This window comes from Myotis myotis, unplaced genomic scaffold, assembly GCF_014108235.1.
Source record: "Myotis myotis isolate mMyoMyo1 unplaced genomic scaffold, mMyoMyo1.p scaffold_m19_p_2, whole genome shotgun sequence".
NCBI classification, from domain to species: Eukaryota; Metazoa; Chordata; class Mammalia; order Chiroptera; family Vespertilionidae; genus Myotis; species Myotis myotis.
Window position 1 is genome coordinate 42,083,057 of NW_023416324.1, and position 27,128 is coordinate 42,110,184.

The 27,128-nt window shown below is 43.0% G+C and overlaps 1 long non-coding RNA gene across 4 annotated transcripts in view; it reads right to left on the reverse strand.

Moving 5' to 3' along the window:
- Positions 1–15,299: 15,299 nt before the first annotated feature.
- Positions 15,300–27,128, reverse strand: part of LOC118677655 — a 51,457-nt gene continuing 39,628 nt past the window's right edge. For 3 of the 4 annotated variants that reach the window (XR_004974459.1, XR_004974458.1, XR_004974460.1), the window contains 3 exons: positions 22,316–22,487; positions 16,650–16,732; positions 15,300–15,426 (listed from right to left, as the gene is read on the reverse strand). This is a non-coding gene — a long non-coding RNA (uncharacterized LOC118677655). The remainder of the gene's footprint in view (positions 15,427–16,649; positions 16,733–22,315; positions 22,488–27,128) is intronic. The other variant, XR_004974461.1, reaches the window with a different exon arrangement.

Below are 27,128 nucleotides of genomic sequence, written 5' to 3' on the forward strand. Positions count from 1 at the left end.
TCTCCCTTCTGTGAATTCCTAAGTAATTGGAGCCTGAGCCACATAGATATGCTTTCTATTGTTCTCCTCGGTTATTCAACATATTTCTGCTGAGCATTTATCATGTGCAAAGGACAGTAAGGCAACAGAAGTAAACAAACTATCACTAGGGGGTCCCCTGGCTCCATAGCTCCGTAGTGTGAATCCCTGCTACTTTGTTGAAATCTGAAGATTTCTGAGGATTCCTAGAGGGGCTTGTGTTCTCATAGTCGTCCAGGTCATGGAAGAGGTCCTTTCTATTTATTTAAACGTTCTTGCAAAGAAGTTGTGAGTTAAGTAGATTTGGGGAAGAAATCATTGGGGGTGTGGAGAGAAGAGGAGGGAGGGATGTTGCAGGAACACAATGTTGTGTTAAGTGTTAAATGTAAAAGGTTGGACCATCTCACCAGCAGGGGAGTTCAATGCACTTGGCATTTGACTGCCTTTTCGTAATTCACTCATTTCCCTCCCACAAGCTCAGCCTTACTCCTCATGACTCACGACCCTTTTGTACTCCTCCTCTCCTCTCTTCTCTTCCCTCTCAGGAGAAAAAAAACAAACAAACTTATTTTCTCAAATGCAACTGTTTGAACCATCACCTGATTTTGGTTTTGTGGCGGGGGGCGAGGGTGGGGGGTGTGGGGGTGGTATTGCTGAATATTGGACTTCCAACACTCAAACCCTCAGATCTCAAATACCTTTAGTGAATCATCAAGCCCATTTTCCCAAACAAAGACAGTTTCCTCCCTAAGAAAAATGTTAATAACTATTGTTAGAATAATAGATACTTTCTTTGCCTTATTACTCAGAGAGACACAATACCATTCAACTCAATGTCACTCGCCATTTTCTGAACACAATCTATATACTAGGCAACAAGCTAACCCCTCCAAGCATACAAATTCACTTAATTCTCTTCACAATTTACTTTGGGGGAGGAGCTGAAGTTGAGAGTAATTATATTGTCTAGGGACACCTAAATCTGTCTGATTGTAAAGCCTATTCTCTTAATAAGTTATTCTATCTCCCCTAATTCAAAAAGCATTACTTATTTGCAAGGTACTATGAGAAGTACAGAGATAAAGAGGTAGGATCCTAACACCAAGTGACTTAAAGTGTAGTAAGCCCTGAGAGAGAGTTACAACTATGCAGATAGATAGACCTGGAATCCCAGCTAAATACATATAAGTGATGTTAAGTGTTTGTTCTTTATATACTTAGAAAGACTGAATGATTTACATAAAACAACTATCAGATCTGGTTATTGTTTGGACTTGAAATTCCCTTTATATTTGCAAATAGCACCACAGATACAAAGTCATTAAATGTCTCCTCTAATGTTTTTATAAAAGTCACATTTTTTGAGCATTAAAAAAAAATACCAATAAAAAGAAATCCATTAAAGTTCATTTGAAGTTGACCTGGAACAGGGAAAATGGGGCTTGAAATTGAGGAACCACAGTTATAACGACCTTAATCAATTTGCAAAACACTCCCCCGGAAGGAGGATATAAAGTTATATAAACATGGTGCACACAACATTAACAATTTATTTCATTTGGCAGAAGGTATCTTTAGGGAGGGCAATGAAGGGGCTTGTTTCTCCGCTGTTTGGCCTGTTTTATCTTCAGTATTTATAGAGCACTGGCATTTTCGAGGCTACTATTTCAGTCACCTTGACACTTTCCTGCCTGAGATCTTCCTTTCCAATCAATAGAAACAGCATGGGGGGGGGGGGGGGGGGAGGATCAAGAAATCCTGTCAGGCTGGGGATGCCTTTTCAAAATAAACCATGAGGACTTCCTGACTCTTATTTTGAGAATTTTCAGCAGGTGACCATAGATTCCTTCACAAGGTCCTTCTTTTAAACATATCTTTATTGATTTCAGAGAGGAATTTAGAGGGAGAGATAGAAACATCAGTGATGACAGAGAATCAATCCCATTGGCTGCCTCCTGCATGGCCCCCACTGGGGATCGAACTGTGACCTCCTGGCTCATAGGTTGACGCTCAACCACTAAGCCATGCCAGCCAGGCACAGGTGCTTTTTGATCTAGTAAGCAGGTAATCATTTTTACTGTTCTAATTTTAATGCATTTCAACATCTGTCTTTTTTATTGATTTGGATATTAAAGATGATTAAAATGCTGTCACCCAGCTAATGATCATTTGATTTTCAAGAATATGGCCTGAGGTTTTGCTGAACATTACCGCCCTGTACCTCATCTCTTTCACTTAGTGAGGGGACACTATGTATAGAGGGTGGGATGGTCCTCCCACCCCCAAATATATAATCAGAGCCTCTGTGTATGTGATCTTATTTGGAAGAAGAATCCTGGCCATTGTAAGTTAAGGATCTCAAGGTGACATAATCCTAGGTTATTTGGGCAGGCCTTACATCCTATGACAAGTTCCTTAGAAGAGGAGAAGACAGTCATAGAGGCAAAGGTGTTGTGAAGATGAAAGCAGAGGTTGGAGTGATGCATCTGCTAGACAAGGGGCACCAAGGATCGCCAGCCGCCACCAGAAGCTGGGAGAGAGGCACAGCACTGTTTCTCCCTTGGAGCCTCCAAACAGAACCAACCCTGCTGGCATAATTCTTTGGTCCCATGATTCTTCTCAGCAAGTTTTACCTAGTGCTTACACTGTGCTGTGCATGTATTCCTTGGGGGCTGCAGTGGAAGAGTCAGACTCTTGCCTAGTGTTACCCAACCTACATTGCCCAACCTCCTCTAGCTCCCCCACAGTAACGGGGTATCTGCTGCCCTTCTAGAGTAGCCCAGGCTGTTGCTGAACCTTCTTAGTGTTCATAGGAAACAAGTGTAAAGCTGGTGAAGAAGAAGAAGAAGAGAAGAAGAAGAAGAAGAAGAAGAAGAAGAAGAAGAAGAAGAAGAAGAAGAAGAAGAGGAGGAGGAGGAGGAGGAGGAGGAGGAGGAGGAGGAGGAGGAGGAGGAGGAGGAGGAGGAGGAGGAGGAGGAGGAGGAGGAGGAGGAGGAGGAGGAGGAGGAGGAGGAGGAGGAGGAAGAGAAGAAGAAGAAGAAGAAAGAAGAAGAAAGAAGAAGAAGAAGAAGAAGAAGAAGAAGAAGAAGAAGAAGAAGAAGAAGAAGAAGAAGAAGAAGACCCAGAAATTCTGATTTAGCTAGTCTACTGTGGACCCAAGAACCTGCTATGTTAACATGTACCTTGGGTGACTGATGCAGGTGCTTCCCAGGTGGTCCACAGACTGTGCTTTGAAGACTATGGGAAGGGAATGCCAATCACGCTGGCAGACCTGACTTTTGTTGGCTTAAAGCATGCATAATGCTGAGCATCCTGCTGGGAAGTCACAGGGCCAGAATGAGTCCCTTGAATAGTCTGCCTGGAATTTCCATCCACGATAAAAATTCCACCCTTTGGAGTCAGTTTATTTACTTGTTGACTGTTTACTGAAAGCCAGTTATGTGCCATGCATGGTTCTTGGTGCAGAGACTATAGCAAAGAATGAAGCAGTCAAAACTCCACGCTTCGCCAAAACCGGTTTGGCTCAGTGGATAGAGCGTCGGTCTGTGGACTGAAGGGTCCCAGGTTCGATTCCGGTCAAGGGCATGTACCTGGGTTGCGGGCACATCCCCAGTAAGGGGTGTGCAGGAGGCAGCTGATTGATGTTTCTCTCTCATCGATGTTTCTCTCTATCCCTCTCCCTTCCTCTCTGTAAAAAATCAATATATATATATAATCAATATATCAATCAATATATATATATAATCAATATATATATATATATATATATAAATCAATATATATATATAAAACTCCACGCTTCTTAGAGCTTATACTCAAGTGGAGAAATGGTCTTCAATTAACCTCCTCTGGTTTCATTCAATCACACATGCATTCATTCACTCTGCAAAACATGGCTGAACCAGGAGTGGTGGAGGATATTGTTTCAGAGGGAAAATCCATAGTCCTACCTTCTACAAAGTCTGCAGTCCAGAAAGGGAAACAGAAAAACAAAGATGAAAAGTCGGCAGGTGTCATGAGAGCTCAGAAAGGGGCAATCGAGGAAAGGTTCCCAGAGGAAGTGATGCTAGACGAAAGCCTTAAAGGACAAGTAGGATTCACAGTGGGCCCAGGCACAGCTACATGAGAAGAGAAACCAAAAAGAACTCAACATGACTGAAGCAATAGTGTGAGGTGGAAAAGGTCGAGGGATGTAGCACAGAAATAGACTGGGACTCTATGAGGACTGAATTGTGTACCCTGAAGGCCGTGGGAAGTCATTGAAAGATGTTAAGAAAAATGTGGTAACCTATTCTGATTTGTGTTTTAGAAAGATCTTTCTGGATTCAATAAAAGGAATGGAGAAAATAGAGTCATACAAAGGCACTGTGTATTTGATGAAGAGGGAGGGAAAGAGTTGAGAGACATTTAAAGATATTTAAGAAGTGAGCTTGAGAGTACTTCATGATAAATTAGGTGTCAGAAGTATGAAGGAGAATGAGAGCCCCTAAAATAGTTGGATGGCAATTACACTCCCCAAATTTCTCTTCATTAGCCTTCCCCCAGGATTAATAACCCAGTTTTCCATTTTTATATCATCCTAGTCCCTCCCAACCTAATTGCTATTCACCATAAGTGAGCTGAATTACTGGGGAGCTTGACCACAGTCTCAATGGAACAACACACTCAAGTTGAAGCCACCTACTTAAATATCTTAGTCAAGTTCAAATTATCTTCAGAGGGTCAGATAACTAATTTAAAAAAAAGGAACTTGGTGATAATCCAAGGCAGAAAATTTAAAATAATTGGAAATTCTCCTTGCTGAGTAATGAATCTAAAGTTCATAGAAACCAAATTATACCCAATGGCCTTCAGAAAATGATGGGAAGTTGAAGGTAATAACCACAAATCAAGAAGAGTGATTACCTGAAGGGGTGAGGTAGAGAAGGGGTGTGGTGTGGGCAGGAGGAATGCAGTTCAAGAAGGGTAAACAGAGGCCTTACATTATAGCTAAAGTGTCTCCTTCTTATGCTGATGGTGGGCACACAGTGTTCACATCACCATTTTAGACACTATTTGATGGGCCTGAAATATACATACCTGGGATCACATTAGGAATCTGTGCCTATCACTGTGATCCTGGCCACAGGTTCCAGGATGCCCTTTGAATGACCTTGCTTGCAAGGTTAGAGACTTTAACAGGTGCCAACTCTCTTTTCACCTGGTTATTGGTAGATTCTTGTATATCTGAAGGAATCTCATGCATGTACTAGTAAAGTATAGTGCCATAGCTAGTTGTATTTTACTTGCTTCTTGGTATATCAATCACAGGTATCTAGTAAATGAAACTTTGAAAATTAAAGGGAAAAAATGAAAGAGAGACAACAGAGATAATGATTTATGCCAGTGGGATTTACAGTATGTATCTTGAAGCCCCAGACACTCTGGAGGGTGAAGGTTGAGCCACTCGTGTTGGGCCTCCTACCCAGCTACCCATCAGTGTTTTCACTTGGTTACATACTGGCTTTCCACTCAGTAGGTGATTTGAATGGTGAGTTCTACAGTTTAAAAAATTATTTAGCAAATAATGGGTTTTGATAACTAGAAATTTTAATTTCCTCTATTTCTCTTTCATAACCAGAATTTAGGCATGGAGAGTTCCTTGTATACATACATATACATACATAATGTATACCTACACACATACACAGCTTATTCACACACACACACAAAATGGTTAATGCCCAAGGGAACCCAAGAAACAAGAACAATGCAAAATTACTGACTGAAGACCCCATTCTCCCTTTATCATTCAAAGGAAAGAATCATTTTTATATTGACTTCTCCGTGAAGCCTTTGTGATCATTTTAGGCACACTAAGCTCAAACCAAGGGCTGGTACTGGTACGTGCTGTGTTTTCACTTTACAACCCTTACGCTGCTCAGCCCACAGTTACCACTCTGGTACTTGTCAAGTCAGAAAACAAATGAGTAAATCTAATATGAAAGAACAAAATAACACAAATATATGAATGGTTCATCAATTAATTTACAAATAAATTCTCTTCTGCCCTCATTAAAGTCATGGATCATCCACAATATGAACACGTACATAAATTTCTACCCATGTTAATCTCACAGCTAGAATCCATGCCTGACAACATTTTCATGCATAAACACTTAGAATCAAGGCAAAAGGTCTTTCTTAAACTAACATAATTATTCTTGACAGTAGCAGTATAAATGACTTATGTCAGAAATTTGTTAATTATATCTCTGTTACTGACATCCACTTTGTTGACCAGCTTTACCTTGAAAAGTCTTTTTTAAAAAATATATATATATTATTGATTTTTTTACAGAGAGGAAGGGAGAGGGATAGAGAATTAGAAACATTGATGAGAGAGAAACATCAATCAGCTGCCTCCTGCATACCCCCTACTTGGGATGTGCCCACAACCAAAGTACATGCCCTTGACCAGAATCGAACCTGGGACCCTTGAGCCCACAAGCTGATGCTCTATCCACTGAGCCAAACTGGTTAGGACCATGAAAAGTCTTTTTATTGGGAAGCATGTCAGGGGCCTCCCACGTGGAAATATGCTAGAATGCAGCCAACGACTATCTAATTGCATACTTTTCCATCACTTTATTTTTTTATGGACAAATCCAAAGGCCAATAGATCAGACACACAATAGTTTCCTCACTCAATAGAGAAAAATGGAGACCTAAAATTAAAATTAAAATCAGTTATTGTTGGTTGGGCACCTACTAGCAGGACTGTGATAGATGTAATGCAGGAATGCAAAGATATCCCCAAGAAGTTGACAATCTGGGTAGGGTTACAGACACTTCATTCATTTAGTCACTTAACTACTTATTTAACATATACTATGAGCTAGGCACTTTTGCTAAGCCCGGATGATAGATATAAACAAACTGGTAGAGCAGTGCAGTAGGTAAGGCAAATATTAAGCAACTAGAGGCCCAGTGTATGACATTCATGCACTCCAGCGGGGGGAGGGGGGATGTGGGGGGGGCCTCAGCCCGGCCTGCACCCTCTCACAGTCCGGGAAACCTCAGGGGATGTCCAACTGACAGCTTAGGTCTAAGCCGGCAGTCAGACATCCTTAGCGCTGCCACAGACACAGGAAAGGCTCCCACCACCACCACTGCTCTCACTAGCCATGAGCCTGGCTTCTGGCTGAGTGGCGCTCCCCCTATGAGAGTGCACTGACCACCAGGGGGCAGCTCCCATGTTGAGCGTCTACCCCCTGGTGGTCAGTGCACATCATAGCAACCGGTCATTCTGCTGTTTGGTCTATTTGCATATTTGCCTTTTATTATGTAGGATAAGCATACATACCAATACAAAATTATGAATATTGTTAAGTATTTTATAGGGAAAGAATGAGATCCTATGAAAGAATAATAGGTACTTATATGGTGAGGCAAAGTAGGTTTACAGTTGTTCGTATGAAAAATAATACAATATATAATTAACAAATAATAATGTAAGAATAAACTGTTTCACATACTCATGACTGTAAACCTACTTTTGCCCCGCCCTATACTTTAAAGGAAGTGTACAGAGGTGACCTCTGAGAAAGGATCATTTGTGCTTCCCTCTACCTGTGACACTTACAGTGATATAGTGTAGGTAATAGGGGCTAACTATAAGATGCAGACATTTCAGTGGTGTATAAGTTAAAAAGGCATTTACCTCCAGCTAAGGGACTCCTCATGAGAGAGACATCAGTTTTGGCTCTCCGAGAATGGGCAGAGATTTGATATGTGGGAATAACTGTATGAACAAAGGAAGAGAGGAAGAAAAGCAGAGTATGTCTAGGAAACAGCAAGCAACTGAGTGAAGGAAGGAACATGGATCAAAACAGATTGTGGAGTACCTAGAATGTCAGGCCAGGGAATTTAAACCTTATTCTATAGGCTTCAGATGAGAGTAACAAGACAAGCAAAACTGCAGTGGTCCATGTGAGGATGATGAGGGATTGAAATGGGACAGTAGGTCCAATAACGGGAAGGGTGTGACAAATGGCAAATGTTGGCTAGATGTTTTCCCTGGCTGCCCATAGTCCAGTCCTGATTGGCCTCAGGAAGTGAGAGTGTGGTATCAATTGTGAGGCTAAAATCTTGAGTCTCTGGGACTAGGGAGATGGTGGTGTCACTAATCAGGCAGGGAAGCCATGAGCAGGAGGAGGTCTATGGAAAAGATGCCTTCTTCCTTGTTGGTTTTGGAACATGTTGCGTTTAGGGACTCACAGGGCCCTATGTCCAGAAGGCCATATAAATCCAGGTCTGTAGTGCCCAAGCCTGGACTACTAAGCCAGGGAGTAGTAGACTGACTCAGTGAGGCAGCCTCAATCAGAGTTTAAGCCCCATGTCTCTACATGTGTTCTGTTTAGCCGATGAGATGTCATGAAGTATTCACTACACTCAAGCCCAGGCCTCTCTGAGAACAGGGGTCACTGTACCTAACTTAATATTCTCTGGGATTATTACTGCTAATAACTCTTTACCGGGGAAATCAAATAGCTGTAACTTTTCACTGTTGTTGGAAAAGCTTCAGGGGTGAGTCATGTATTACCCACAGAAGAACTCTGATCACACTAGCCATATAGTAAAATTAAGTTCAAATGAAATGGTTTGGGGGAGTGTTTCATTTCAGAAAGGCTTATGTGCTGCCTCTTCCTGGAAATGAGTCTTATAGGGCATTAAAAAGCTCTGTGTCCTATGTGGTGTTTAATATAAGGGCTTCATTTTTCCTTTAATCTACATGAGGGCAATACTAAAATTCATAAGTAGGAAAAGCAGTTGCAGTAAACCTTAACAGTTAAAGCACTGTATAGTTTATGAAACACTTTTTCCAATGTTTCTCTTTAGGGCCTCAAAACAACCCAGCAGAATCAGCATTGCTGCCTGTCCTCTCCTTTAGAGAAACTGAGGCTCAGAGAGGTCATGGGAAGTACCCAAGGTCACCTAAGTAGACAGTGTTGAGTTCAAAGATCATATTTGCATCATACTGTATATCTGTACAGCATTTTATAGTTGATAACACACTTTTATGATAACCTATTACTAGTAGATCTTCAAAGGCCCCATTGTTGGCCATTGTTGGCCCTCTCCCCTAAGACAGAGGGACCAGAGACGTGGTGACTGTCACAAAGAGAGTGGGAGAGCCTAGACTCCTGATTTGGCTCCCCGATTCTACTTCCCACACTGGGCAGACCTCCTTCCATGACACCCAGCGAGCAGGGCCCATTGATTATCATTATTGTCAGACAAGCAGGACTTTCATCTGTTGGAGTCTACAGGACTAAAATAGCCCTCATGAGTTCTTCCTTCTCTATATACCCTAACCCTCTATGCACCACTGAGGGGACACTCCCCTTTCCTTGAAATTTTTCAAGGGTTCCAGATTTGAGAACCCCAAAGTGATCTTCATCACCTTCACCCATACATTCCACTACCAATTTCATCCCACTTAGGGAGGTTAATAAGAGGAAAAGCTCTTTGATCTCCAAAGCAAGTTAACCCAGCCTGCCAATGATTGCTCAGTCCATTCCACTGGGCAATACCCAGAGAATACAGAGTAACCCTGCCCAACACACAGATCCTACAAAGTGACCTGATATAATAGAGTCACTTTGAGCCATTTTTACCCTGGAGCCTATTACTGGTGGATATCAAAAGCCATACTCCAAAAGCACTGAAGTGTAATGGAGGCTTTTACCCAAGGCTTCTTCATGAAGGTGGAGCAGAAGGTTAACTTTTCTGATCACAAAGCAAAACCTTGTCTAAGTCATCCTTGGAAGTCTCTGGTTCTACCAAGTTTCCTTTTCCTATAACTCTTGCTATCCCTCTCCTACTCCCTGCACCTAGTCTAGACTCCTTCCTCTCTGTAGCCACTGCCACCACACCTTGTATCTCTTCTATTTGTAGAGCCATTGACATCCCTATTCCCTAACCCCATTCAGGAAACCTAAAATTATTCCTTGGGATCCACTCTCTTTAAAAATTTCAGGAACTTGTGAGCAGGAAGGGGGAGAGTTGGAGAAAAATTATTGATTGAAATATCATTCCTGCACCCAAATAAAAACATAATAGCCAACATTTTCTGTCTCAGCTTTTTTGCATACTTTCACCCTAATTCTCAAAACAACCCTTATGAGACAAATATCGATCCCCATTTTACAGATGAGTATACTGAGGCTTAGAGACATTAAGCTACTTACCAGCTGGAAATTAAATTAAGCTACAGCTGGGAAAGTGCAGACCCAAGTCTATCTGACCCAAAAAAATCACGCATCCCCTACCACACTGCACGGAAAGAGAAACTGTGAGCTGTGTTCCCTATGAGAGTGGTCCTTTCCGCTCCAGCCACCCAGCTCAAGCCAGCTGCTGCCCTCCCCCTTCCACCCTCTGTTTCCTCTGGCCAGAGGCTAAAGGAAGCTTGTTACCTTTTCAGCTGATAGACCCACTTCCTGAGCCAGGCCTGGGTGCTAGTACACACACGGCCCAGCTCCCTCGTGCCCAGAGACCTGCTCACCAGCCTCTGGTCACATCTGGAACATATTTTAAATTACTGCTAACCACACTGCAAAATACGTTTTTTTGAAGCAAAGATTGCAAGAAATTAAGTTGGTGGCTTAGGCTCACTTGCTGAAGTTCAGCACAGGAGATCTGCATCCCCATTTCCCCTGCTCTCACTGGCTCTGCCTGGGCAACTGAACACAGGAAGTTTGGTCCTGATATTGCTGCTCGAGAGCATAGAACCCTCAGTTGTCTTCTGGACTCACAGCTTCTACCTGCAAGCAGGGAGCAGTGGGAAGTGGTCTAGGATGAACAGTGCTGATGGACACACTCAGGTTGGAAACCCAAGTGACCCAAGTGTGAGTCCCACACCTGTGTGATGCTGGGTGAGGCACCCAACTGCACCAAGCCTATGCTTTCTCCCCTGAATAAGAGAGGGCTGTGAGGGAGTATGAGGTAATGCGAGCACCTACAACAAAATTCTCAGCAAATAATCTTATCTGTATCACCTCCAGCAGCAGCCTCAGCTCTCTCCTGACCTCCATAGTATTGGGGCAGTCATTGAATTGCTGAGCTCTGAGTTTCTTCACCTGCACCAGCAGGTTGGGCTCAATCATCTCTTGGGTCTTTTCCTGCATTGATTTCCTATAAAGCCATCTTCACTTTGAGGGGGGGTGAGGATTTTCTTTTCCTGTTTGTTGCATGAAAATAAAATCACTCATTCCCCAAACCTCTTGAAAAGGAGGGACTCCACTTGGCATGGATTTTCACTGGAAACAGCTCTTCTTTTCCAGAATTGGAATAAAAAGCATGTGTTGTTTACTGTTTGTTCAGGTTCAGAGCAAAAGAGAAATGATAGAGTAGCTTCACGTGACCAGGAGGTCTGGGGCAGGAGGGCAGGTGTGGTTAATGTGTCAAATCCACATCCTTTGCTCTGTCTGGGGCCACTCAGAGGGCACACCTATTGTGTGACAAAAGTAACAAAACCGTATTCCCAAAGATCTGCATCCTGGAGCGGAACTCTTCCAATCAGAACCTGGGAGTGATAATCACTGAGGGGGCCATAAAGGGAAGTAGGGAGGTGATGAAGTGACCACTGGCTTGTGCTGGGGGAGGCAGGGGAGAGAAAAGAGAGAAAGAGAAATAGTCCTAACAGCATTAACCAAGCCTTCCAAACCCCAGCCAGGGGGCACCATTATAGACAAATGCCTGCTTCAACTCTTAAGAACAAGTAAAAGTGAAGGTTTCCTACCCCTTCTTCTGAAAGAGTTTTGCCATTTGGACAGACTTTCAGGGTCACTTTCAGACCCATCTCTGGAAGAACAAGGACTCCCAGACCCCTCCTAACTTACTTGTTTGTGAGAACAAACCCATGCGTCTTTATTCAAAATGCAGATCGATGCCCAGTCCTAGCCCTCAGGCTTTCTGAGGCCCTTCTACCTCCCATCCCTTGCTTGTGCCCCCTACCCTGTGGCCACTCTTGGAAAGAAATGTCCTTCCAGTTAAACATGCTTTGGCTAATTAATTTTTTCCATCTGTTTTTCCTCAGAACTTTGACCATGACACAAAAGTTCCCAAAACAGATTTGGTTCTTATATTGACCAATCAGGTCACCCCTAATTGATGGAGGATAGAGTATGGAAGACTAAAGGAAAGGAGCACATAAGATCTCTCCTCCCCCCCAACACCCACCCCCCTTCATTTGCCTGGCTTTTAGGCAAATTGCTGATTTATCCAGTGTGTTAAAGAATGGAGACATCTGAAACTGCATAGAAAAGAAGCTAATCTCTACTTTGCAAGGGAATTTTGAAACCTAACCTTGTTCAAGTCATTGATAGAAGGAATGGGGAGGAAGAGAAGTAAACCAACTCATGCATAATTGTTGAATGAACGAGTGAGTGAACAGTACTAATTGAGCAACTACCATGAGCCAATTCCCTTACCAGGTGGCTTCCATGTAGCTAATCTTCAGAACAAGCTTGGGGTAGGTAGAACAATGCCTGTGTCACAGATGAGGCCACTGTACCCCAGAAAAGTGGAAAACGTGCCTGGCGTCACTCAGGCCTTGATTCAACCTCAGCTCCGCATCACCCTAAAATCTACTACACCTACCAGGCCACACTAGGAAATGTGTAACACCTTGTGCGTTTTCCAAGTTCTGATGACTCAGAGTCTCTACCAGGACCCCAGAGTGTCTTCAGAGGTGGGGAAAGTAAGGCAACCTGACTGTTTCGAGTGAGCTCACCCTGACAGGTTTGCAGAAGCAAACGGGGCCTCAGGTGTACACACTTCCTTCATTAGGTTAGTCCCCTTTATTCAAAGTCAAATGCCCTTTATCTGAATTGACAGCAGGTTTCTGATAAAATATTACGGAGTCTGCCTCTAGGTGCGAACCTGAGTGAGTTCCTCCGTTTCCCCTCGGTTAATGCCTTGTGGCTCGAGTGCCAGAACTGAGCAGTGTGAGCCGGTCTAACACGATGTGGCAGCTCACATCCGAGGGAGAAAGCAGCTCCTCTCCGCCGTCTCCCCATTGCCCACGTGTACAGTGTGCACATTTCCAACCCGGTCTGCCGTGGCCTTTTAACACACCCGGGGCTGTCGCCTGGGAAGGTCACTTCTACATTTGCAGGCTTTGCATCACCTCCCTGCTATGGAGTTATGGGACAGAGCGGAAAAGAGCCCAATGTTAGTGTATGTTGGTCCCTCCGATACCATGCTAAAGGGACTGACCCTGGGGCTCAGGGTGAGAGTGCTGATGGCCGGGCTCAGTAGCCCTACCATTCGTGTCGGCTCTCAGCTGGCGTCCAGGCTGTCCGATGGAGTCAGGACAGATTTGGCCCACGCAGGAGCAGTGCCGGTCAGGCCCGCAGTGGATGGAGAACCTTGACAACATGAACAATGGACCGCACATCATTTTCCTGAGGCGGTGCCGGTGCACGGAAAGGTCTCTGCCAAATCTCACCCCCTCGCCAAGGCTTCCAGGTGTTTCTTTGTGTTTGCGCAGAGAACGAACATCATTTTTCCCTTCATTTCGGAAGAGGTGGTCCAAAGTGTCTCAGCGACAGTAGTTGCAACATGTCGGAGCGGGAATTTATTATCTCAGCCCCAATAGGTCTTAATAAGCCTTACACAACTGTTTAGGCATTTATTCTATTAACGGCTGTTCATTCTGGTGGCTTCACCTGAATATTCATGATCCTCCTATCCCCAGAGCTTCAGCACAGCAGCTGTTTGAAACCCGCAGCAAATGTTCAAGAGAGTTCCACAAATATAAACACCCTCCCCGCTGAACGGCCCAGCCTGGCCACGCAGAGCCCAGCCATGAAACATTTATGTCCAGTGTGGTTTTTTGAGGGCAGCATTTACAAAACTTAAATCACCTCCCCCTTTGGGGAGTCCTTTACCCTGACTGGGACAGGACCACGCAGACAGAGGGTCCAGGGCGCTGAGATTCACAAAGATAACTGCCTCTCTCCCTCTGCTTCCTCCCATCACGGTAGGTTCTGAATGAATTCCAACTGGAAGAGAAGCCAGAGCAACGCAGGGATGGGGTGCAGGTGGGACGTGCAGTACACACTTCAGGGGATGTTGCTGAGTTGGTTGTTTGTGAAGGAGTGAGGGGATTCATACAGGGAATGTTTTTAACATGAAAACACCAAAGAAAAAGGCTTGCTGGTGGTTTTCCAAAGAGATCTAATTCAGAAGGATGGGATTAAATTAGCAAGAAGGCGACCTGACACGTGATTTAGTGAGATCTCCCCCTGAAGCATATGTTTTCTGCCTTTCAGGCCAGAAATGCCACGTAGACAAAGGTCAGGCCCATCTTTAGGACTGAACAGATCTGTTTCTCCTGGGCCAGTCACTTACCCCCTTTGTGCCTCAACTTCTTTGTTTATAAATTCGGGATGGCAGGGGAAATGTTGTGTCAAAGAAAATGATCAGTATGTTATAAATCGAGAGGATATTAATGTGCTATAAATACATGCCTATTGTCCTTAATTACACAAAGCATAAGGCTAAAGATGAACAGACATACTTTTCTAGGTTTTTTTGTGGGAAACCAAGGTCACTGCGACCAGTGAGAATGTAGGGTGAACATGTGGGGCTAGTACATGTGCTATAATACAGTTCGCTGGAGTAGAAAGAACATGGGTCATGCAGTCATATTGACTGGGTTCAAATCCCAGCATCACCACTGAAATTTGAGCAAATCATGTAGCTTTCTGAGCCTTGGTTCCTTTATCTGTAAAATGTAAAGGATATCTAACTGCCACTTTGGCTGCAAGGTTTGAGGTGCTGTGAGATACACAGCACAGGGCCTGGCATGGGTGCCCACCAGATGCGGGTGACTTTTTCCACCTTTCCGCAGGAGCACAGCTGGCCTGGGCCCCCAGCAGGTCCACCCAGGGACATTCTGCCCCCAGCCGTGGGGATTTTAGAATCCAAGGCTGGGTAGATGGATGGAATAGCCCCACTGCCTGCCAATGGCTTCTCTAGCCAGAAGACCACCCCTAACACCAAGAATGTGAAACCCAGAGCAGGGCAAGAGAGAAGACTCTAGCCCCTCCTTGCTTTTGTATTGGCCTGGCAGGCTCATTCTTTCCTTGGGGACTCTATGGCGTGGAAGGGGAAGGAGAGAGGTAAAGGCTTTACTGGAAGTTTATTCCAGGAGGAAAACTTCAATCGAAATTTCTCAAGGAAGATGATCATCCCTGGTTAAGTCCCCTTCTCTGTGCTTCCCCAGAACTTACCACGTGTGTTGTCATCCTTGATGATTTTTTTTAAATTCACTCCCCCCAGTAGATGAATTCTCCTTAAGCTTTTGTAGATGCCATCTTTGGGTTCACATAAAATTCCCAAGTCTTCTTTTAATGGCATCTGGGATTCAAAATAAAAGAAATATCATGGTTAACATCAGATAAACCAATTATAATATCAGCAAGATTTTTCAAGCTGCTCAAGCTTCCTCCCCAATACAACTCCCTGCCTCAAGCCTGGAAAAGGTCATCATATAAGAGAATGAGAGGCCCAAACGTGGAAAACACAAGTTAGTATAATATGTGTGACGTGTTATAGGAGAGAAACAGAGCAAGTCCTTGGGAGCACGGAGAGGAGGGATCTGCTGGAGGCCCAGGGAAAGCTGCAGAGAGGCGGGATGAAGTGAGTGGGCATTTTCTGGATGGGAAAGATGAACAGGCATTACAAGCACAAGCAACTGCATGGGCAAAGGTCTAAAGCAGGGGTCCTCAAACTTTTTAAACAGGGGGCCAGTTCACTGTCCCTCAGACCGTTGGAGGGCCAGACTATAGTTTAAAAAAAAAAACTATGAACAAATTCCTATGCACACTGCACATATCTTATTTTGAAGTAAAAAAAACAAAACGGGAACAAATACAATATTTGTATTTGCATGTGGCCCACGGGCCGTAGTTTGAGGACCCTTGGTCTCAAGCAAGGAAACGGATGATGTTGCAAGGAAATGGCCCAAAGTCCTTTGTGGCTGACGTGGATTGGTGGGAAGCAGAGGTAAAGTGGGTTAGGTCCCCTTATGCCATGCTGAAGAGTTGAATGCAATCCTATAGGCAGGAGTGAAGTAGCATCATCAGAGTTTTATTTTAGAAGAAAAATGCGTGCATGTTTGTGACAGACTCATTGATACAGAGAACAGACTGATGGCTGACAGAGGGGAGAGGAGCTGGGGACTGGGTGGGAAAAGTGAAGGGACTAAGAAGTACAAATTGGTATTTACAAAATAGTCATGGTCTCTGTATCTACAGAGGCAGAGAAGCATCGAATAGACTGTCAAACTACAGCGGGAAGGCTGGGGAGGGTTGGGGGTGCAGGGGGGGTGAAGTAAGAGACCAACCAAAGGACTTGTATGCATGCATATAAGCATAACCAATGGACACAGACACTGGGGGCGGGGGGAGGTGAGGGCATGTGCTGGAGGTAGGAGAGGCCAGGGGAAGGTCAATGGGGGAGAAAAGGAGACATATGTACTACTATTTGTAATACTTTAAACAATAAAATAAAATTTAAAAAAATAGTCATGGGGATGCAAAGTAGAACATAGGGAATATAGTCAGTAATATTCTAATAACCTTGTATGGTGCCATGTGGGTACTGGAAACGTCGGGGGAACCACTCGGTAAAGGATATAATCGTCTAACCACTATGCATACACCTAAAATCAATACAGAGTAATATGGAATGTAAACTGAAATTGAAAAATAACAAATTTTTTTAAATGTTAAAAGTAAATTTTTTAAAAAGTGGATCTGTTCTCTTGTTAAAAAAAAAAAAAGAGGAAGAAACTATCTAACTGTGAAGTTATGACTCAATCAATACAGGTAGTAAGTGGTAGACAAATACTTAAATAAAAATGAATTTTCCTAAACAAAAAAGAAGTGAGAGGGGGAGACCAGAGTTAGAAAGAGCCTATTTTACCTATTTAACCCTCCCAGTTACCCCATGGAGTACTATTTTTATCTCCATAGCAAGAGGAGCTCACAACTTGCTCTTCTGCTGACAAGTGGCAAAGCTGGGACTCAAACCCAGGTCTTCTGATGTCAAGTCTAGGGCTCTTTCCACTTCTCATCCTAACTCATTACCTACTGCAGCCAAGACATGCAGACATTCAGTTGCTTTTTTGTGCTGTGGGCCTATTTAGCAGTCTGATGAAGCCTCTGAGCCTCTGGTCAGAATAATTTTTAATGCATAAAAGAAAATTCATTGAACTACCAAAAACACTAATAGCGCTGAAATCTAGTTATTAAAATATTTAAAACACTGTACTATGGTAATTTAAGTGCTTCTTTATTAATTCATCAAAAAGCAAGCTCTATTGGAGGGATTAGTAGTGACTAGAATTCCAAAATGATGGCAAATACAAATCATTTTTAAAACATATCTTCAGTGACTGCAATGCAATATGAAAATGTCTGTGATACCTACTAGTGACATTGTTCTGAGTTTTCCTCATGCAACTGTGACTTGTCTCTAATCATCACCAATAAAAACGACAAATTTCAGTTATACAGGGTGGAGCAAAAGTAGGCTTATAGTTGTTCATGTGGAAAATAATACAATAATTAATTAATAATTATATAATAATAAACTGTGTTTTGTGTACTCCCAATGTAAACCTACTTTTGCCCCACCCTGTTGATCAGTGAACATAAAGGTATAATTTTTCCCACCCAAATCCACAGACCCATGGGCCCTGGTTAAGAACCTCAGGAAGTGTTTCAAATTTGAGGCAATCTATGAGAGTGATTTCTAAAATATTTAGGAACAGGATCCTTTTATTTCAAATGAACTTCCATGATGAAATAGTTCAAAGCAGAAAGGTTCTGATTGGAGCAGCGTGTAAAGGACTTGAAGACCCATCCGCGGGGTCTGCTCCTCATGTCTCTTAGGCCCAGGCACCCCCGAGGGAGCAAGCCCATGAGGTTTCCCAACAGGTACTGGCAGGGCTCAGCTTTCTTAAGACAGAAGTCTGGAAAGTTCTCTGGTGACAATAACCCTTTTCCAGAAAACACACTGCCCTCCCACTCTCAGGAAAGCGTGTGTCCAGGGAAAGTTTCTGAGCAGCCATGGTCCTCAGCAATCGTCCAGATGTAGCATTGTTCCTACGTGGGCCCTCCCAGTGAACAGTAACGGTTTCAAGCTAATAAGGAAATAATCCATTTTCAGCAGATGAAAGAAGAGGGATCAGAAAGGTAACTTGAGCGGAAGGTAATAAGTAGTGCCAAAAACTTATAATGGAAACTATCTAAAGAATCCAAGACCCTTTGTTAGATATGAATGATTTCTTTTTTCTGGTGAAAAGTGTATGAAGAACTTGAGAAGAAGGGCCTGGGCGCAGTTTATGAAACAGCCTCTGTCTGGGGAAGAAGGGCCCGGGGTAAGGTTGCAGCTCCACTGTATCCTTAAGTTACGTAACGGGGAGGGAGTTGAAAGATGTTCAAACCACCACAATATGATGTGCTCTGTCTTTGAACTCTTTCCTCCGGGTTTTAACTGTAAGTTCATACATGTTTCCTTGCAATGTCTCTCTCACTGGGTGTGAATATAGAGCAGAGGCAGAAACAAATTTAATTAAGAACGAATTCTATAAGGGGCGCTATGCACACCTGATGTTCCCCACCCTGAGTGCCAAAATCTTTACTGTAATTTGTAATTCAGGAAGAATCCACCTACTCGAGATACCTATATAGAACAATGCTTTGAAGTTTCTAAAGGCAAAAGTTTTATAAACACATTAAATGAACTTTATTGACAATGTCTAATCCCATTTTGACATAAAACTAGAATCTGTTGGCGCTACTAGCAAAATGCAAAGAGCTAGAAAATAGATATAGTGGGCTATGATATTAGTTGAAAATGCCTTTTTATTCATTCATTCATTTATTTTAAACTATTTATTGAGTGGCTATTATGGTCAATGGACTAAACAAGATGCCATAAATACATTGAGAACAGCACATGGTCCTTTGATCTCATGGGACACATATTCCAGAGGGGAGACAATCAACCAATACTTATTCAGTTCTCCTGAAAGAACTGGTTCTCGGTCTTCAGTATGACTAAAAATCACCCAGAATGCTTATTAAAAATAAAAATATATATTCCTGCCCAGCCAGTGTGGCTCAGTGGTTGAGTGACAACCTGTGAATTGGGAGGTCACAGTACAATTCCCAGTCAAGGGCACATACCCGGGTTGCAGGCTCTATCCCTAATAGGAGGTGTCAGGAGGCAGCTGATCAATGATTCTCTCTCATCATTGATGTTTCTATTTCTCTCTCCTTCTCCCTTCCTCTCTGAAATCAATAAACATCTATTTAAAAAAATACATATTCCTGCTCTGGCTGGTGTTTCCCAGTGGTTGGAGTGTTGGCCTAAGCACTGAAGGGCCTCTGTTCTGATTCCCAGTCAAGGGGACCTACCCGGGTTTCAGGTTGATCCTGACCCTGGTAAGAGCAAGTATAGGAGGCAACCAATCGATATGCCTCATGCTGATGTATCTCTCTCTCTCACTCTCTCTCTTTCTCTCTCCCATCCCTCCCACTCTCTCTTAAAAAAAAATTAATGGAAAAAATACCGTCGGGTGAAGATTAACAACATAAATACATATACCTGATGCAACAAACCGGAAGTGAGCTGAGGAAGGAGCATTTTTTAAACAAGCTTGACAGTGAGTCCAGTGCTGGTGTTTGGCAGACTAGGCCTGGAAGGACAGCACACTAATGAGACTACAGAACAGTCTGCCTTCCTGAGCCTACTGCTCTCATCGCAGGCTCTTTGCACAGGAAGCTTCAAATGCCTTGCTAGTGCACCTTCTTCCTTGCCTGCACACTTTCTTAGGAGTTCAGCCTTTAAATACTAGGTCCTACCTGGTAAATAATTTATTTCTAGGGAAAACTGATTCCCTCCAACACACTTGGAAAATGCCTTCGGTATTTTGCTGCAGCTCCCTGTCTCTCTAACCTGAACCATCTGCCCCTCCTTGTTTAGGCAGCGTCATAATTTCGACATTCTGTGAGCTTCAGCAGGAGGAGGGGTTCACACCCCCTTGGGTACTAAGAGTGACATATTGCTTGCAAGGTGCTTGAGTCCTTCCAACACTATAAAACAGCCCACCCCACCTAGTATTATCAAAGAGCATGACTGTTAGACCTCTTCATACTCATACCACACACACATACACACACATACATCCATGCACATACAAATATGTTTACATATAAAATCTACCTGACCAAAACCTGCCATTTCCTTAATCTTATTAAAAAGTATTAATTTTCAAACTCTCAGCTGTAAAGCTAGTAATCCATACAAGAATTTGGCTCTTGCCCTCACCGGTGTGCCTCAGTTGGTTAGACGTCATCCTGTGCACCAAAAGGTTGCCAGTTCGATTCCCAGCAGGGCACATGCGCAGGTTCCCCAGTAGGGCACTTGCAGGAGGCAGCCTATCAATGTTTTCCCTCTCACATTGATGTTTCTCTCTCTCTCCTTCTCCCTTTCTCTGTTAAAAAAAAAAAAATCAATTAAAAAAAAAGATTTGGCTCCTGTCAATTCTATTTTCATAAAGATACGACAAAGTGAAGAACTCCAGTCTCCAAATGCAATGTCACTTTCTCCTCCCATAGATGACAGTGTTAGGATCACCCTTGAGATGACACCATGCCTGGACCTTACTGTGGCTCAACCCTTAGCTCCAACCAAGTAAAGCAAGACCAGCTTTTATCTTTCGCAGAAGCACAAACTGTTGCTGCATAATAACCTCTGGACCAATTAACTACATCCCAGTGGATTTAAGCATAATACTTTTTAAAATTAGTTCTTATAATTTTTATTTCTTCTTAATATGGTAATACCTTACTAATAAAAAATTAATTACTCAAGGCTGAGCTGAATTAGTGAAAAGTGTGAATTATAAATGATGTCTTTCAGAGCAGTTTTGTTACTATAAAATACAAGATTAAGTAAGTGTTGCCAAGTAGAAGGCATGCTGCCCTGCCCTGCTTTAATGAGTAGATAAGAATAATTTGTAATTAGCATACGAAGGCTGCTAAATTGCTTTTTAAAACATTCTTAGCTTCTTAGCGTAGGAAGTTCAGGCTTCCGCAGCACACATCACTGAGAGTTTTCCAAAGCTGGCTCTATGAATACTCAATAAGGGGTTATGGCAGATTTAAACACTGGATAATTTTTGAAGTCCATTTCAGCTCAAAACTTCCATAATTCTGTGATTAGCTGAATTTAACATATTTTGTTTAATTTGGCAAAATTTTTTTATGAATTATCATAAATTCCAAACTAATGAAACCCAAATTGATAGATTTTGCCGAATCCAATTACTCGCCTCATTTCTTGATTTTCATAGGGAAGCTAATATTCGGTGCCTTATCAAGGGTGTCCTGTTCCCTGACATCTAAGTGGAGAAAAGGGGGAAACCTCACCTCTGACATGGAGAGCAGAAACTGACATGTGAATCACAGTGCACTGTTTACTTCCAAATGTGCTGGGTCTTTTCATGTTCACAGTTCTTTGTACAATAAGGATAGTGATTATTAATAACACCATGTTAGCGAAAGAGAACCCAAGGATCTGTGAGCTCTTTCAGAATTAGAATTCAGGTCTTCTGACTCCAGAGACTACTCGATAAGAAATAGAAGCTCAATGCATATTGGTTTAATGAATGAACAAGTTGATCATCAATCAAACAATAATTAGGGATAATCTAATTCAAAGAAAGCACTGATAGGCAAAGCAAGACAATCATTTGAACAGAAAACACCATTCAGATAGATAGGAATGCAGAAATGCTATCAGGATCCATAAGCCAGACTAGATACAGAATTCTCAAGGCCTATTGAAAAATAAAAATGCAAGTCCCCTTGTTCAAAAATCATTAAGAATTTTAAGACAGCAACAAGAGATCATTAAACCAAGCCCAGAGCCCTTCTGAGAATGGGAGGCCCCTGGGCAACTCCACAGATCACAGGCCCATGAAGCCAGCCCTGTGCATGAACTTGGAAAACCTAGAGTTTGATTCCTGCTGGGAATGGTACCATCCTGTTCACAACATTTCAGATATTGGTGGGTGGGAACTTCTTGGCACAATGATTGGAGGCCCTATGAGAGGTAGAGACAGCCCTGCATGGTAAAGAATCCTCCTGCTACCCAGAGAAAATTTGAATGTCCCACAGGATATTCACATTGGTGAAAAGCCTATTTATAATTATCTGAGAGTGAAACCCACCTTTGTTGGACATATCCTGAATTTTCCAGAATGTGAGTACTTTGTTGATTCTTGGGAAGACTGTGTGGTGCTAAACGTTATCATTACGGTTACATTAATGACAGCAGCATGTCATTCAAGGTGATGCTCGTGACTCCTGACTCCTTTGTTACATCTTCTCGTAGAGTCCTACCTGTGCATTTATATAAGGAACACGTATTACTTTATCATAAATTATTTTCCTTTTATGTTACAGTTAGAACATTATTTCTTTCTAATTGGTTAGAGGTAGGTTATACTGAGAGAGCATTTTATTTCCTGTTGGCAAAAGGAGATTTCAAAATATTTGTTACATAAAGTGGCTTTGGGTATGAAAGAGTTGAGAACCATAGGCTTAGAGGCATGAGATTACAGAATGTTTCAGCTGGAAGGAATTTGAGAGATTATCAGCTTCACTGACAGATAAGGAAATTGGGGCTGAAATAGATTATGTCTCTTGCCTAAGGTCAGCAATTATTGGCAAGGCCAGGACTTGAACCTATGCTAATTTCCAGAACTATGTAATTATTTTATTCTTTCTTCCTTCCTCTTTTCCTTTCTTCCTTCCTACCTTCCTTCCTTTCTGCCTACCTTCCTTCCTTCCTTTCTTCCAGCAAACACAACTGAGCTCTTTGTGCCAGGCACTAGAGTGGGTGCTGATGATGCAGAGATGACTAAGACACAGGTTCCCTTAATGAGATCCCAGACTGACCAGAACACAGGGCAAACCCCACATGTGGTTCAGCATGCTCTAGACCAGACCTACATTCAAAACATCATGAGGAGCAAATGACTGAGTCTTCCTCAGGGAGTTGAATGCAAAGGTGGAATTTGAATCATGAGGTAGAAGGACGGTCTTTTGCTCTTTAGGGACAAGGGAACCCTCATTCTAAGCAGCTCCACAGAGCAGACAAAGACATAGTGGCCAAAGCGAGACCATCTGTAATCAGGTGTTGGCTGTCCACAGCCCTTAAGGCCAACGGGTAATTTCCAGAAGCACAGGGTTGGTCAAACACAGCCAAACACTGACAACCAGAGAACAGGACTGGCTCAGAGGACTTGGGGTTCCCTGACAGGAAATGCAGGGGGACTTCTCTGTGCTGCTCCGTAGGTGACCAGGGCCCACTAAGCCTTTGAGTTCTGTGGGCACTGGCCAGAGTGCAGACTAAGAAAAGAGCTCTTTGACTGCTGAAGTGGTTAAGTGGAACACCTTATTGATTCCCACCTCGCTTGGAATAGACCTCAATTACCAGCATCAAGTGCTTTAATAAGAGCAAAGGAAAGATTTACTGGATGCAAGTGCTTTTCATTAGAGGGGACTGAGAGGAAATAACACCTGCTGGCCCACCAGGGAGGGGCCGTGGCGTGGCCTCCAGCCCAGTGACTGCCAACCAGACAGGAAGGTGAGTAAGAGGAAGTTCAATGAGAGCACCTGGGCTGTTGCATATCAGAAGTGTTAGGAAAGGATTTCCACAGATTGCCAGGCTGTCTGCTTCCCTCCTCCTCTTCCTCTCTACACAGCAAACCCCGCCACCTGGGACACTTGGGCACGGGCAATGTGGCTGTCACCTCCTGAGAGCAGAGCCAGGCTCCAGCTTGGTGTTTTTTAGGCATTATCTCTAATTCTCACCCCAACTCTACTAGAGATGTATAATTTTTCCACATTACAGGGAAGAAAAGTAACCTGATGAAATGACTCCTAAATGATGGGTCCCAGTGTCTCTGGCACCAAAGCATGTACTTGAAAATTTTCTCTTGGAATAGGACTTGGCAGGCATCTATCTTTCCTCTCAAGGTTTTGAGTTAAATCCACCCTAACCTACATAAACTGACCAAATTTCTATTTTTATTGAGCAACTACTATATGTCAGATACCAAGAAAATATTATGCCATTGTGTCTTCATAACCAGCTTAGGAGGTTGCCCTACTGTTATTCTCCCCATTACAGAGACGAGTTAACAAGGCCTGAGAAGTTACTCAATTAGCATGTGGCAAAGTGAGACCTTGAACACAAGGTGGTCAGAGTCAAGATCCCACGCTTGAACCAACTGCATACTAGATGTTTCTTGAAGAAAGGATAAATGAAAGGTATAGCTGTGCAAGCTAAGTAGACAGGACTCAGGGAATGCACCATGCATTCAAATATTCAACAAATGTTTATTGAGCTCCTACTTCACCTCAAGCATTTTGCTAAGCCCAAGGGATACAGTGATGATTCTGGGAATAATATTATTTGGGGGGCAGCTTACTATACATGAGGAACAAATAAGTGAGAAAAGACCTGACAGAGTTGAGTACAATAAAGAAAGCAAAACAGGGCACAGTAGATGGGTCTGCTTTATAATGGGGTGGTCAGGTAGGGGTCACCTAGGAAAGTTGTTCGTAACCTGCGTCCTCAATGACAAGAAGGTTCTAAGCATGCAAAGGTCTAGTTCAAAAGCATTCTAGGTGAAGCAGAGAGTGCAGAGTCCGAAAGACAGAAAGGAACTTGGTGCATCATCAGAAGAGGAGAAGGCCCCTGGGATCAGGATGAACTGAGGGAGAGGAAGGGGACATGAGATCTGCAAGTAGGGGGAGCCAGTCTCCCGGGGCCTGGCAGGCCATCATACAGAATTAGATTTTATTCTGTGTAAGAGAGGAAGACATGGAAGTGTTTTAAGCCTTTTAATGATTTGTGTTTTAAAAACATAATTTTGGCTGCTGTTTGGAGGGGGGGCACAAGAAAATGTAGGGAAATAGATGAGTGGTAGGGTATTGCAGGAGTCCAGCCCCAATAATGTCACAGATGTGGCGCAGGGAGGAGATGTAAAGAAGTAGTCACATCCGGAATACATTGTGATCCAACTTTTGTAAAGAGGCGAAAGCAGCTACCTTTTGACCGCCTGGAGGTGCTTCCTGCCAGCCACTCTCATTAAGTTTGGACTGGCTTCTGCCACGTCAGGCTGAAAATTCAACTGAAATAACAGAATGTGATGTCGCCATCTCCTCTGCTCACCCTGAGAGGGTTTTATGAAGTGTCACAAGAAACAATGCTCGTCAGGCCGCCCAGCAGCTCCCCTGACCGCTGCTCACAGTGGCCCAGATGCAGAGGAAAACCAGGGCAGAGACCTCCCTGTTTCCTAAAACAGCCCTTTAGATGGTAGGTCCTGCTTACTGTGGTCCAAGTGACAGTTACTCCAGAAGAAACAGAAAATAGGAATAACTAGAGGAAACTTGAGGTCTTCAGGGGGTACCATCTAATACCTTTAAGAGCAACTTAGGATGCCCGGCCAGCATGGCTTGGTGGTTGAGTGTCAACCTTTAAACCAGGAGGTCATGGTTCGATTCCCGATCAGGGCACATGCCCGGGTTGGGGCTCGATCCCCAGTGTGGGGCATGCAGGAGGCAGGCAATCAATGATTCTCTCTCATCACTGATGTTTCTATCTCTCCCTCTTCCTTCCTCTCTGAAATAAATAAAAAGATATTTAAAATAAAAGTATAGCCCTAACTGGTTTGGCTCAGTGGATAGGGCGTCAGCCTTCAGACTGAAGGGTCCCAGGTTCGATTCTGGTCAAGAGCATGTACCTTGGTTGCGGGCTCAATCCCCAGTAGGGGGTGTGCAGGAGGCGGCTGATTGATGTTTCTCTCTCATCAATGTTTCTAACTCTCTATCCCTCTCCCTTCCTCTCTGTAAAAATTCAATAAAATATATTTTAAAATAAAAGTATAAATAAAAGCAATTTAGGAGTGTGAGGTTTGTCCACCACCAATAGGTTTACCAGTAAGTACCTCTTCTAGAAATCAGGGGAAATTCATCTGAAGGTGGCCCGCAATCATCTGCAGGTCTGACTCTGAGAGACAGAAGGTTGGGCACAAGGTGAACTGTCAGGAAGAAAAAAAGAATCGAGGGAACCCTAGAGAAGATAAGCCTCGTACATAATTGATCTGACAGATTACTGCCCACTTCATCATCACAGCTGAATTACGGCCACTCTCCCCTGTGGGAGTGCATTTGTGTTTAAGGGCATCAGACCCCAGCTAGTAAGCGAAGTGTTTAAGTGGGAAAGATAACATGTCTGTCAGTCTGAGCTAGTGATTCTGGAAACCCAAATGCCATGCCAGAGCCTTAGGATTAAAAATACATAAATCTAACTCTAACCCAAATCAGAAGGCATTTTGTCCATTGAGCAAAGGCAGGGGTTTATGACAACTGCCTCTTCTGACTTTTGGTTGGTTAATTGTATTGGAAGAAAAAAATGCTGTGTTCTGGGGATCTTCATTAAAAAAATGGTACTAATATTACTCTTGGCTACCTGGGTTTGATTTCTTCCAAAGGGTAGGATAAAGGATGTTCATAATTTCATCAATAAATATGTATTTAATACCTGTCACTCATCCATCATTCTGCTAGGAACAACATGAAAACAAGATAAGCAAACCATCCCTCACCTCATGGACTTTATAATCCAGTTCATCTTTAGACCTTTTTAGCTATTGAGGCATTTCTATGTCAAAGGGTTAAATCCAATTTAATATAAAAAATCTGTATTGAGCTCATATTCTGAGCAAAGTAATAAAAGACAACAAGAATTACTCATTCAAATAAATAAGACAACAAGTGTGAATATACTATATATGTATGTTTTGGGGAGAAACAGAGTTCACTGAAATCTAGATAACGGCCTGAAGGAACCTGCCGTGTGGGAGGGATGATAAAACTTGCATAAAGATAACTAAAATCAATGACAGGAAATGATAAACATCATTGAAAAAGAGAAGTGCAGATAAAGAATTTTAACAGCAAGAACAAGGG